Below are 13,643 nucleotides of genomic sequence, written 5' to 3' on the forward strand. Positions count from 1 at the left end.
AGAGACTGCAAGTTGGTGGTGGGGGTTGGACTCTCACTTTTCATTTATGCCCTTGTCTACTACTTGAATTTTAAAAATCTTTTCCTTATATTTCTTTCACAATAAAAAGTAATTAAAAATAAATTATTGGTTATTGCAGAAAAGGATCACGGCATAAACCTAGTGTAGCATTTTGAGCACTAAAAGCTTCCATATGGTATTGGTTATCAGTCAAACTACATACTTCTAGCTACTACCTATTCAGGAAAGTAAAATCAGATTCAGTAAAATAAAACCTAGTTTTCTTGTCTGTGAATGTACATTTTTTTTCAAGAATTATACTGCTCATTTCCACCTGCTGAGGATATGGTTTTAAACACTTACACATTCACATATCAAAACTACCTTAATTTTCAGTTACAAGACACAGTACATGTAGCTCCCTCTCAACGACATTACTGCCCTTGTGGACATACTTCTTTATTACCATCAGAGCCTGCTGGGCTTCCAAAAACTGTACCATTTTACAGCAGGGTAGAGGGTTGTACAATATTTTCTAAGAAAATAAAGGTTACATGGCAACATATGCCAAAGCTAAAGAAGATTTAAATAGTTTAAAAAACAGTGCAAATGCTAGGATCTTTGGATACTGTGCTCTGGCTAAGTGCTATACTGGTTGCCTACTTATATCTCTGTAGAAAGGTTATAATAGTTGTCTCCAAATCCAAAAGAAATTTAAAGCCCAAAAGTTTCATAATTAAACCAAGAACTATTTAGGAACCTTTATGCAGTCACCCCTTGAAAAATATTCCTATCAGGTGATGGCCCTTGGGATGTCTAAGGAGAGATTTTAAAAAAAGATATTTTTATAAATGAGATTTGTTACTTTGCTTTTACTTCATTAAAGTTATCACATATGGACTCGCCATTTTATCATTTCCAATTATAGGCTGCTACTACTAGCTATTAAAAACTTTTCAACCTAGCTGATACAGCTCCTATCCCACAACATGTAGAAGAAGTCCAGTGTTTTAAATTGTTAAACTTAAAACAAAACAAAACAAAAAAATCTTTTTTTGTTGTCATCAACTTTGCAAAGGACAGGTCAGTCCACAACCTAGGAACAAAAACTACGTAACTTTAGAATATGCAACTAGCTTCTTAACTCTTGGTGATGTTCCTCTTCTACCCCTCCAACAGCTTACTCATTGGCCTGTCTTGTGGATACTTATGTTCAAATATCTTCTTCCAACAATGGAACAGAACAGAACAATAATTTAGGTCTAGAAATTTAATACGCATATATGAAAAGCATATGGCGTTCATCCAGAATTTGAAGAAAGGGAGAAGCAGCTTTTCTCTTTGTCTCTCTTTCTCCAAGTTCAGTCAATGTTTTGGTTGTTTTAATTGAGGCAAAAATGCACATAACAAAATTAAACATTTTAAATAGTGTACAATTCAATGGCATTCAGTATGTTGAAAATGTTGTGCAAGTGTCACCTCTATCTAATTCCAAGACATTTCTATCACGCGTACAGAGAACTCTGTACCCAGAGACATAGGCTTTTTTGATCTCTTATTTACATTTCTTCTCTAATTTCTTTTTGGAAAAGAATAAAAGAGTATGGGTTTAAATTACACCATAAAGATTCAATCTGCTTTAATCTCTTGTAGAACTTGTTGATTCACAAATATCAGTTGAGGTTTGAAGTTGAAGTGAGGTTTTCTTTTCCCCTTTACTTTTTTGAGGTAGGGATCCAATCAGGGCCTCATATATGCTAGGCAAGCACTCTACCATGAAGCAACACCCTCAGCCCAGAAGCTAGTCTGAATAGTCAGGATTGGATGTCCTAGAAATAAGAAAACTTAAATGATATGGAGAAGGAATTAAAATAATTCACAGTTCTGCAGACATGTAGACCAAGGGAACAGAATAGAAGACACAGAGACAAACCCACATAAATACAGTTATCTCATACTAGACAAAGGTGCCATAATCTACATTGGAGAAATAATAGCCCTTTTCAACAAATGGTGCTAGGAAAACTGGAAATGCATATCTAGCAAAAAGAACTTTAACTTCTTTCTCTCTCACCCTACACAAAACTCAACTCAAATTGATCAAGGACCTAAGCATTAGACCAGAGACTCTGCATGTACTAGAAGAAAAAGTAGGCCCAACTCTCTATCATGTTGGCTTAGGAACTGAATTCCTCAACAAGACTCCTAAAGAACAAGAAGTAAAATCAAGAATGGGGTGGTTTCAGACTAAAGAGCTTCTTCACAGCAAAGGACACAAAGAACTTGAAGAGACAGCCTACACAATGGGAGAAAATCTTTACCACCTGCACCTTAGATAGAACATTAATCTCCAGGATATATAAAAAACTCAAGAAACTTAACTTTACAAATAAATAAATAACCCAATCAATAAATGGGTAAAAGGAACTAAACAGGCATTTCACAGAAGAAGAAATATGAATGGTCAACAAATATATGAAAAAAATGTTCAACATCTCTAGCAATTAGAGAAATACAAATAAAAATTAATTAACTAAGATTTCATCTTATTCCAGTCAGAAGGGCAATTATCAAGAATACAAATAACAATAAATGTTGGTAAGAATATGGGGGGGGGAAGGGTACACTTATACATTGCTGGTAGCACTGCAAATTGGTACAATCACTCTGTAAAGTAGTATGGAGATTCTTCAGAAAACTTGGAATGGAACCACAATTTGACCCAGTTATTCCACTCCTCAGTATATAACCAAAGGACTTAAAATCAGCATACTACAGTGAGTCAGTCACATCAAAGTTTACAGCTGAATTCACAGTAGCTAGACTATGGAACCAACCTAGGTACCCTTCAATAGATGAATGGATAAAGAAATCTGATATGCAGGTACTAACACACAATAAGGGGAGGGGGAGGAAAGAACAGAAGTTCATTGGATTAGACAAAGGGGAATGAAGGGAAGGGAGGGAGGATGGAAATAGGAAAGACAGTAGAATGAATTGTACATAACTTTCTTATGTTCATATGTAAATACACAAGTGTATCAAGTACAACCACAAGAATGAGAAGTTATACTCCATGTATGTGTAATATGCCAAAATGCATTCTACTATCATGTATAACTATAAAGAATAAATAAAAATAAATAATTTACAGTTCTGTTCATGATTGCTCCTTGTCTGAAACCCACATCTTACCTCAATGACTGATAGTGCTAAATCTTTTGGGGGAGAGGGGGTGGGTGAGAGAAGAATAGAAAGAGAATTCCTTGGATCTATCAACTAGGACAGCTTGGAAGACAGAAAAAGATTAATATATATATATATATAAAAAGACTTCCAACTCCTAAAAGTCAAATGCCTATTCTGAAGAAGCCGATGTATTGCTCTTTCAAGTACAGTGAAGAGTTAGTTCTCTTTGTTTAGTCCCAATTATTTAGACAGTATAAATCTCCAAATAAGAGCCAAGAATGCAAGGGATGAAGCTGTAGGAGTTCTATGCTGCTGGTGCAAATATGGGTTTTGAAACTTCCACACATGTTGGCATGCTGAAAAAGGTTCAGGGAGGTCCTGTGGTCACCTAGGAGCAGAGTTATTCAAGCTTCCACAGCAGTGTGCTGTAACACTGGAGATCTGAATGGCTAGATTTCTTAACTGATACTTGTGATTTCACAAATATCATTGGTTTTCCTTAGATATGAATTTTAGGGAGTCTGTTTGTTTTTTTCTTTTTAAGTTGGTTTGGACCAACATATACAGTTGTCTCTCAGTATCCATGGAAGACTGTTTCCAAGACCCCCGTGAATACCAAATTCTGTAGATGCTTAAGTCCCTGATTGGAAATGGCGTAGTATTACAAATAACCTACTGGACCTCTTCCTATGTACTTTATAATATTACTAGATGACTTACTATACTTAATACAATGCAAATGCTTTGTAAATGACTGTTATACTGAATTGTTTAAGGAATAGTGATGAGTATTGTACAGAAGCAATTATTTTTTTTTCAAATATTTTCAAACAATGGTTATTTGAATCCATGGATGCAGAACTCATGAATACAATTAGGACCTAGTAACTATGCGTAGATGTAGAGTTTTCCAAAGGAGTTGAATTCACTATCAGTTTCAACCCAAACTTTGGGGGTTACTTCATTATTTATATTTTAACAATTTATATTCTATTTATATTCTATTTTATATTTTAACAATTCATCAAACTGACCATTACTTTCTACTGGAGCCATTTTGTTAAATATCTAGGGTGAACAAATATCTCAACATGCCTGAGATTCCCTCAGTTTCAGTACTGAAAGTCCTCTGTCCCAGAAAATCCCTCAGTCTTGGGCAAATCAGGACAGTTTAGTGCCCTCCTGCTAGTCCTAGGCCTGGACTTCTGATCTGTATTGCTGGAGTGTCTAAAAGTGGACAGAAAGGGAAGTAGTTGCAAAAATAGCTGAAAAACGGAAAATCTCCACCAAAATTTTCCAGCCATGTTTCATTCTGAAGATTGTTTTCAAAAAATAATCCAGTGATCTGTTTCACTCACCAGGCAAGAAATGGTTTCTTGCTTTGTGAGAATGATCCACCTAATGCATGGAGAAAATAAAACCATACCTAGAAACTAACTATAATAAATGCCACTAGAGTGAGGTCCTAAAATATTATCCCTCACCCCATTTTCCAGAGTTAGAATCTAATAAATAATGCATAATGACAGGCAGCCATAACAGCATAAAATACAAACCTCACATTTCTTTGGTCCTATTCAAAGACTTTGGATCCTGTGTGCAGTAGACAAACTCCAGAGTTGGAGAAATGCCAAGAGTAGCAAACTCCAGAGGCCACACCTATAGTACCAGAAAAGCAGGCCAAGAAAGGGACCGTTGGACTTCAACCTGTCCACCTGCTCCATTACCAAATTCTCTAAGAAAACCAAGAGGCTTCAGTACCAGAACAGGAATTGCAGAATCAAGACAAAATTGCAGAATCAAGACAAAAACTTGCTTCATTATTTTGGGAAGCTGGGACCTTCTCAGTCTTGTGTGATTAAATGTTACATTTAATCCTATGTGATTAAATGTTACAGATGATCCTATCTGTACTGTGTGAAGTTTCTACCATTCTGAACCATTAATCTCTTCACTTTATAGCAGACAGAACAATAGCCCTAAGTATGTTCATGTCCTAATCCCTGAAACCCGTGAATAGGTAACCTTATCTGGATAAAGGCACTTTGAAAGTATGATTAAATTAAGGATCTTTTGATGAGGAGTTTATCCCGGTTTATTGAGTTGTGTTCAATCTTATCATATGGGCCCTTACAATCAGACAACCTTGTCTGTCGGAGTTCAGAGTCAGAAGGAGATGTGACTACAGTATAAAGACACACAGAAATGCAATGTTTCTGGTTTTGAAAATGCAGGAAGGGGGCTTCTAGAAGCTATAAAATACAAGGAAGTGGCTTTTCCCTTAGAGCCTCCATAAAGAAATGTAGCCCTGTTGAGACTTTGTTTTTAGCCCAGTGAAATTCCTATAGAACCTCACCCACACAACTGTAAGATAAATTTGTACTGTGTTAAGCCACTAAGTTGATAATAATTTGTTACAGCAGCAATAGAAAACTAATACATCTCTCATCACTGCTGCTGTGCAATTTGCAAAATGCCTTAGTAGTATTTTGCTTCAGACCTCAATATTTGATCATTTCTTATCTAGTGTTTAATTTGTTCCTCTGTATAGACTTTAAAAAACAGACTTAGTACTAGACCAAATATACTCCAAATCCCTCTGACCATACAAAACAATACTTCCTTTTACTTGTCTAATTTGTTTAGTTTCTCTCTTCAGCTTGTTAGCACAGAGACTACTAACATAAGGAGCCTCTGAGCATAACTGAAACCAATAATTTTGTATGAAGGAAAAATGCTTTTTTAGGGCTGGGGATGTGGCTCAAGCGGTAGCACATTCACCTGGCATGCGCAGAGCGCTGGGTTCGATCCTCAGCACACATTAAAAAAAAAATAAAATAAAGATATTGGGTCCACCAAAAACTAAAAAATAAATATTAAAAAAATTCTCTTTCTCTCTCTCTCTCTTTAAAAAAAATGCTTTTAAATGAGAGTAGAAAGCGACAAATAACCTCTTTAAAGTTATATGCTAAGAAACAACAGTTCTCAACATCCTTAGGGCATTCTGGATGACACAGTGACTGGAAGACACCACTGGCCTTTTATGAGCCAAGAACCAGTACATCAAAAAGCACAATGAAGTATTATTCCATTAAATAGACTGGTAATCCCCACTGACAAACAGCTTGATTGATTTGAAAATTTTCAGTATACTTATTAGCATGAATAAAAATCAGCACACATATCAAATAACATCATACTCTTTTAAAACAATCTTTAATTATTAGTAATATTTGGTAGAATTTAGGGGTGTCTTGGCCCTCACCTAAAAGATGTTAAGTACAGCTACACAGACTTAAGAGAGTATGTGCACATATGTGCACGCACGGTTTACTTCTAACCAGATCTAGACCAGGGATTCTCAACCTTGGTTACTTTTCAAAAATTACCCAAAGAGCTTTTGGAAACTACTATTGTCCAGACTCTCACCCCCACCTTCCCACCTCCCTCCCCACCTCGCCCCCAAGATTCTTACTCCACCTGGTCTGGGTAGGGTGTGAGCATCAGTGCTTTTCTGGAGCTTCTGGCTTGCAGCCCACGCTCTGCTCTGCCCAGCAGGGAGCACTCTGTGGGATATACCCACTTGGATGAGGCTACTCCTCAGATCTGAATGCCATCTTCTCTTCCTGCTTTTATAGCACCATTCTAATTCCTCAGTTGATCTTCCACAAGAGAAATCTGGGAGTGGTTCTTGATGTTTTCCTCTCTGTTACTTCTCACTTTATACAACAATTCCATCAGTTCTCCCAAATCCAGTTCATTTCCAGACCTAAACCCCCACTGATTTCCCTTTCCACTTACCCTGCTGCCTAAGGAATTATCCTTTCAAAGAAAAAATCTGATCAGGTTCCCTTTCCTGGCTTCCTACTCAGCGGATAGAGTTTAGACACAGGAGTAAAGCACATGGGGTCCATCCTAGGCTTCCTTGGCCTGCTTCTCCAGCCATAGCCACTCTAAATTCTAGAAGGTTCTCAGAGTGCCCTATGCTCTCTGGGGCCTCTCTGTACTTTCACATGTGATCACTTGTTCCCTCCTCTGCCTGATGGCACTTCATACCACTGCTCAAGTGCCTGGCGCTTTTCCCCACCTTGCCTTCAGCCTGGCCCTTTCCTGCTCACAGTTTGACCACAAAGGCCTCCTTGGGCCCAGTTTCTCCTCCTGGAGACTAAGCAACTGAGCCAGGCCTGTGCATTTTTCATCTTTATATGCCCAGCATCTGGCATTCATTCTTTTGTTCATTCATTCAACGGTTTTATTAAATTTATAACAAGTGCCAGACATGCCGGCTACATGCTGGAGGCAAAATTGTTAACAAGTTAGAAACCATGCCCGCTCTCTCAGAGCTTTTCTTAAAAGGGAGGTGGACAGCTGGATGAACATTCGTGATGAAACAGAAAGGTACTGTTTAGAGGACTGGGGTAAGTTTGGTTTTGTGTTGTTTTTACACGCCCAGTGTACTAAAAAGTGAAGAAGTGGGGCTGGTGGTGTAGCTCAGTAGAGTGCGTGCCTAGCTTGCACGAGGCCCTAGGTTCCATCTCTCACAAAAAAAATTTAAAAAATGAAAATAAAAAACTGTCAAAAACAGGTTCCAGAGAATTGTGGCACATTCTAAAATGTCTTCCTTAACAATCACAGTTGTAGGATGTATGCTGACTTTTCCTCCTGTCAGTGTCTAAAAGATAACTTCATTGCAGACATCAAAAGTCCAAATCTGACAACCTTGTAAATGTGAGAAAAGGAAAACTGACCCTCAATTCTAAGGAAGGTCTGCTACCTAATAAACAATAAATAATAAATGAACAATAAATATTTGTTGAATGAGTAAATAAACGAATGACTAGTTCTACTAAACTGAGCCATAAGTAGGTTTACTTTTTGTTAGCATTTTCTGTAGCCATTAGACAGTGTAAAAAAAATTAGAAATCCAACAATCAAATTCAAGCTGTCATACAGTTTAATGGGTATAGAAGAGAAGTGGATGGGAATATAAATCAAGCAATACCGGCCCTGAGTTGACAGCTGCTGAAACTGGTGATGAGGATATCAGAGTTTATTGTGGTACTAGCTCTGCTTTGGTATATGCTTGAAATTCTTCATAGTGAAGTTAACTTTTAAAATGGGAATAAAATCAAATTCATTGACTAAAGGAAAGTATGTACCTTCATGGGAGCAGACAAACACTTATCATCTTTCTCAGAATTATGGAGCCCTTTTGAGTCTACAACTAGATATAAATGGTATTAGCTAGTTTCAAAAGCTAATAGTGCTTCTTCCAGAAGAATCTCCACCAGCTGAGATTGACCTTCTGTTATTACTGTTATTGGTATAAAAAAAGTCTTTCCAATGTCTACAACCCATCTGCTAAGAGAAGGGTTTACCTTCTCTGATCTAATCTCCTTTGAGCTGCTGTCTTGCACAGGGTATGTTCCCAGTGTCTGCAAACCATTAATCATGTTTGATACCATAAGCATATTCTGTAAAGGCAGCAACTTCAAAGGTTTTCTAGCTCAGATTTTTAGATAATGGGAAACTTGGGATAAAAATCCAATTTTATCTATCACTAAAAGAAACATTTTTTCCTTTGAACCCCATAGTCATGTCAATATTGTTAAGAGTGTATGAATGTTTCTTTTCCATAAAACATAACATGTCTAAATGATTTCATCTATAGACATATTTAAGATTTTTTTCCCTTTTATAGTTCTGGTAAAATTCAAGAAGATCCTAGAAAAAAATATTTCATAACTCTTACCTCTTCAGTTTCCAAAGCCTGAGGCTCACTGGCAGATCTGGCTGTTGAGAAAACAGAGTAAAATGTATTTCTTAAGAAAATGAGAAATAACACGATTTCCTTCAATGTAGTTCCCCATTATTTCCCTTTTCTGTGCATATATGAATAGTCACAATGAACTCCACTATGTAGAGTTATAATGTACAAATGAAACATTAAAAGAGAAGAAGTCATTTAATTTATGCTAATAAATTCTGAAAAGGAAATTAGAAATAGCAAAACACATAAGAGCTGAATGAGCAAATAAATGTTTCCAGAATCAGAATTGATGCTAATGGCAGTATAGTTGGAAGGGCAAGGAGTCTCACAGGTTTACATTTCAGGACCTAAAAATATTTTGTAAACGCTTTCCTTTAAGAAAGATATATAGTGTGTGAAATAAGAATTTCTCTTTTGTGAAATTCACTAGCTTGCACAAAATCATGAAAACAAAAAGTCCACTTAGGAACCTAGGAGAAACAGAGCTGTTAGTAACAGAGGCTGTGCACCATGGGATGAATAAGAACAAGCTTTGCTCCTGACCTAACCTGTACACTCCAAGGCAGCAGAGGAAGCACACTCCTGCTCCAGTGTTAGGGACAGAGTTGGAGTCCATATTGTTTGTGTGCATCTGCCTCTATAAAAGGGTAATTTAAGACAAGCCAGTGGTTATGAAAGTATTTATTGCATCCAAAGCTTCATGCAGGCTGCTTAGGGGTGAAAGGCACCTATGCCCTTAGTCACTAATGTGTCTTGTAAATGTTGAACAGAGGTGGCCTAATTGTGCCTACTGCCTGGAGTGGTTCATATACAGAAGTTTCCTATATACAGGAGCTTCCTTCCTCTTCCAACTACAGAATGCTCAGTCTAAAGGGAATTGCCAAAGTCTCAGCAAGCACAAAGAGGAATCTCATATTGAGAGTACTACAACTGAAGGTGGAAATCAAATTCAGATTGGGTCTCAGGACCAAATAAACAGCAGCATCTCTAGAGATCTCACACTGCTTGAGACTGGCATGTAGGCTACATCTCAACACAACTAACACTATTCTCAGGCTACTATAAGGGGTCACATGTTTTTTAAAGAACCAAAGTTATTAAAAACCCATTATCTCATGATTAATGACAGCAAAGGAAAAGAAAACAAGCCAAGGGCAAAAAACACAACCTATTTTCAGAGAATAAACCCTGGGGATAACAATGACTGAGTTGCAAAATAAGTCTGTTTAAGGGTGCTCTGTGACCAATATATTATTGCTGATAGTATATATGGGCATGGCTTCTCTGGGAAATAGTTTAGCACTATTTATCAAAAGTCTCAGATATATTCTCAATCATTAATTTAGTGACATCACTCCTTAATTTGAATAAAACAAATAGACAAAGAATTATTATGAAGACATTAGAAATAATCTTATTAACAATAATACACTCTTCTAAGTAAAACAAGACTCTCCACATGTAGAACAAACAATGGACACAACAAAATTAAATGATGAAAATGCATGTGAGACAATTAAGTGAAATAAGGCATAATAAAATGTTATCAAAAAGGTAGCTTCAACTAATGTTCTAATTTAAATTTGCATATTGACTAATCCCTCCTTATCTTAGGTTTTACTTTCCTTGCTTTCTGTTACTTGTAGCCAACCACTATTTGAAAATATTAAATAGAACATTTCCAGAATAAATAATTAATAAGCTTTAATTGCAGGTCATTCTGAGAAGTATGATAAAATCTCATCCTTGCTTTCTCTATCTTACTCAGGACATGAATCATCCTCTTGTGCACTGTATCCATACTGTATATACTACCCACTCTTAGTCATTTTGTAAAAGTCTCAATTTCTATATCCACTGTTGCAAGATATCATAATTCTTGTGTTCAATTAACCCATAGGTATGAATGTATAGGAAAAAAACATAATATGTACAGGGTTTGATATTATTTTCAGCTTCAGGCATCCACTGGGGGGCCATGGTGCATGTCCCCAGGGATAAGGGTGTATTCTTGTACATCATATTTTTTAACACATAGTATCTATGATTTTTAAATATATAATATTTTATAATATATCATACATGCTAACATATAACATTATAAATATGCTATGTACATACTATAATATATAATGTGAAAACAATATTTTCTAGTATGCAATATACATCTCTCATTCTGATACATATGGATGTATGTATGAACGTTTGTGTATACATATATACACATTTTTTTTTTGTTTAGAAAAGGACTGGAAGAAAATACATAAAAATGTAAATCACACATTTCCTCTCTTTTATAGGATTATAGAAATGGCAGAAATTGCTAGATATGCCCCAAAATATGCTTTTCTTTTCTTCTATACTTTTAATAGAATTTTAAGCTATGGTATAAGCTATATATCAAAATACCTATTTTTCCCAGCTTCTCTGCTGCTAGGTGTATGGGAAAAATACATATGTGATAATCTTAAAAAAAATTCAACCTATAATGAAATTTGGGCAACATATTCCTTCTTTTTACCTATAAGAATACATATAAGAATAAAATATATATTTTAGAATTTCTTATTATTTCATATGCTGGGATACAACCAACACACACACACACACACACACACACACACACATACACACACATACACACACATACATAAATTCTGAGTTTGAATTACCCTTTAATCAAAATTCACATTATTCAAAGACTTTTGAAAAAAAGTTTTATTAAGGAAACGTTGTTCCAACTCTAATAAAATCTGTTTAATGTATGCTCTAAAGAATAAATTTCAGCCACTGTATTACAGTTGTATATTTAAAAGTATGCCCAGACTTCTTAAAGTGAATTTTAGAAACACTTTTGACAGTTGTGTGTGTGCCTTCACACCAGTACTTCAGTGAATCATTGGTGTTTATATAAAATCCCAACGGCCAATCCAAGTACACTTGGATGCCCATCAACCAAGAGTGTGCTTTGATTTTATTTTCTCCTGGAGTAATGACAGATTTGGCAGAGCTCCCATAATTTCCCCAGTCTCCCAGGTGACCCATGGGTCTGCATTATAAGATGGTTGTTCAAGATAACAGAGTCATACCCAGCCCACAAAATAAAGACACCAGGTCTACTTATGAATCAGATCAGAACAATAGTCTCATTAAAAGCAGTCTGTAACTGTATTAGGGCAATACACTGAGGATCATTTAAATCTAAAATAATGTTTTGCCAGCTGCATTTGGTGCCCGTTAGAGCATTATTAGTCTTGTGCACAGGCACACAAGATGCTCCACCAGGTTGACCTTAGAGACTTACATGTAATTATATATCAGAAAAAGAAACTATTTCCCCGCTCTCAAGGGAATACCAATTGGTCTTTTTCTCCCCTGTGAACTGCAATGCCCAACACTAATATAGCTAGTTCATATTCAATAAGAAAGACAGGCTATAGTCAGGATGACTATGCCAGTGTGTTCTCAAAAAACCCCTAAATTCTCTCCTGCAATAGGCAAACCAGAGCTGATAGTCAAAGCTCTGAATTCTCTCCCCCTCTTCCCTCTACAGGAACATAAGCAAGCCAACTCAACAGGCCTAATTGCCATGGTAACAACATGCACTCTGATTATGAGTGTGTTTGTTTTTTAAAATGACTCACAGATTGTTCCCCCAGAAGCCCCAGACACACAGGTTTCTGGCTGGTTTATGAAATGCATCTAAAGTTTTCTTGCAAATTTCTTGCTCCTATTAGCATATCTGGTGCAATGGAGAGTGATCCATCAAATCAAACATACTCTTTTCCTTAAGGATAAAAAAAGAAAAAGAAAAAAAAACCCACGTGGTCCCTTAAACACTACAAGATTAATCAATTTAAACCTCAGGTTTATAATGAAATTAATTTGAGTTTGTACACTGGAGATAATTAATCTGTTCCTAATTTAAATAATTAAGGTATTTCATAATGTAGTTTTAGAGATCCAAATGAAATAATCAGGCAAAATAAGATCTGTATTAAAAAAAACTATCAAATAAAATAACCCAAATATGGGGGTATATGCATGGTCAAATGTAAAGTATTACAAAATAATATATGTAAATCTTAATACAAGATGTTTTAAAACCAATAAAATCATTAATCAATCTGAACATGAAAGAGTCCAGACATTTGAAAGAATATGAACTGCTTCCATTTATTTTTTTTCAACAAATATATTTAATACCATCTATGAGCTATGCACATTGTTTATAACCAGAATATCACAATAGGGCTTAAGGAAGACTATTGTCTTAGTGGAGACCAAGGCCATGGGCATGGCTGGGTGCATTCTCTTCTCTCAGGAAACTCCTTCACTGCTCAAGGCACCATTCTGGGTAGATCTTTCATTACCTAAAAATCATAACCTCATGATCATATCAGGCCTCAAATTCAGAGTCCTGACTTTGGTACAATAGTTGACTTGCTCAAAGAAAACATATACTGATAATTTTAGTCTATTGATTTCCTCTGTATGAAACGGAAATAAATTTATTTTAAAAGAATTTAAGTAGAAATTACTTACATGAAGCTATTTAAATCCCTTGATTCTAACATACCACATTTTGTGCACAAATGCATGTGCGCGTGCACAAACACACACACACACACACTACACACACACACACATATACATACACCTATACCTAGTCATTAGAAATTAC

At 36.0% G+C, this 13,643-nt stretch overlaps 1 protein-coding gene across 2 annotated transcripts in view; it reads right to left on the reverse strand.

Annotated features, from left to right (window-relative positions):
• Nucleotides 1–13,643, reverse strand: part of Gng2 (G protein subunit gamma 2) — a 107,414-nt gene that overhangs the window by 82,304 nt on the left and 11,467 nt on the right. The window contains exon 2 of one of the 2 annotated variants that reach the window (XM_005322853.5): nt 8,942–8,982. The exons of the other annotated variant lie outside the window; for it this stretch is intronic. The gene's annotated coding sequence lies outside the window, so the exon portion shown is untranslated. The remainder of the gene's footprint in view (nt 1–8,941; nt 8,983–13,643) is intronic. 2 annotated transcript variants of the gene reach the window in all.

Source organism: Ictidomys tridecemlineatus, chromosome 5 (genome assembly GCF_052094955.1).
Source record: "Ictidomys tridecemlineatus isolate mIctTri1 chromosome 5, mIctTri1.hap1, whole genome shotgun sequence".
Lineage (NCBI taxonomy): Eukaryota > Metazoa > Chordata > Mammalia > Rodentia > Sciuridae > Ictidomys > Ictidomys tridecemlineatus.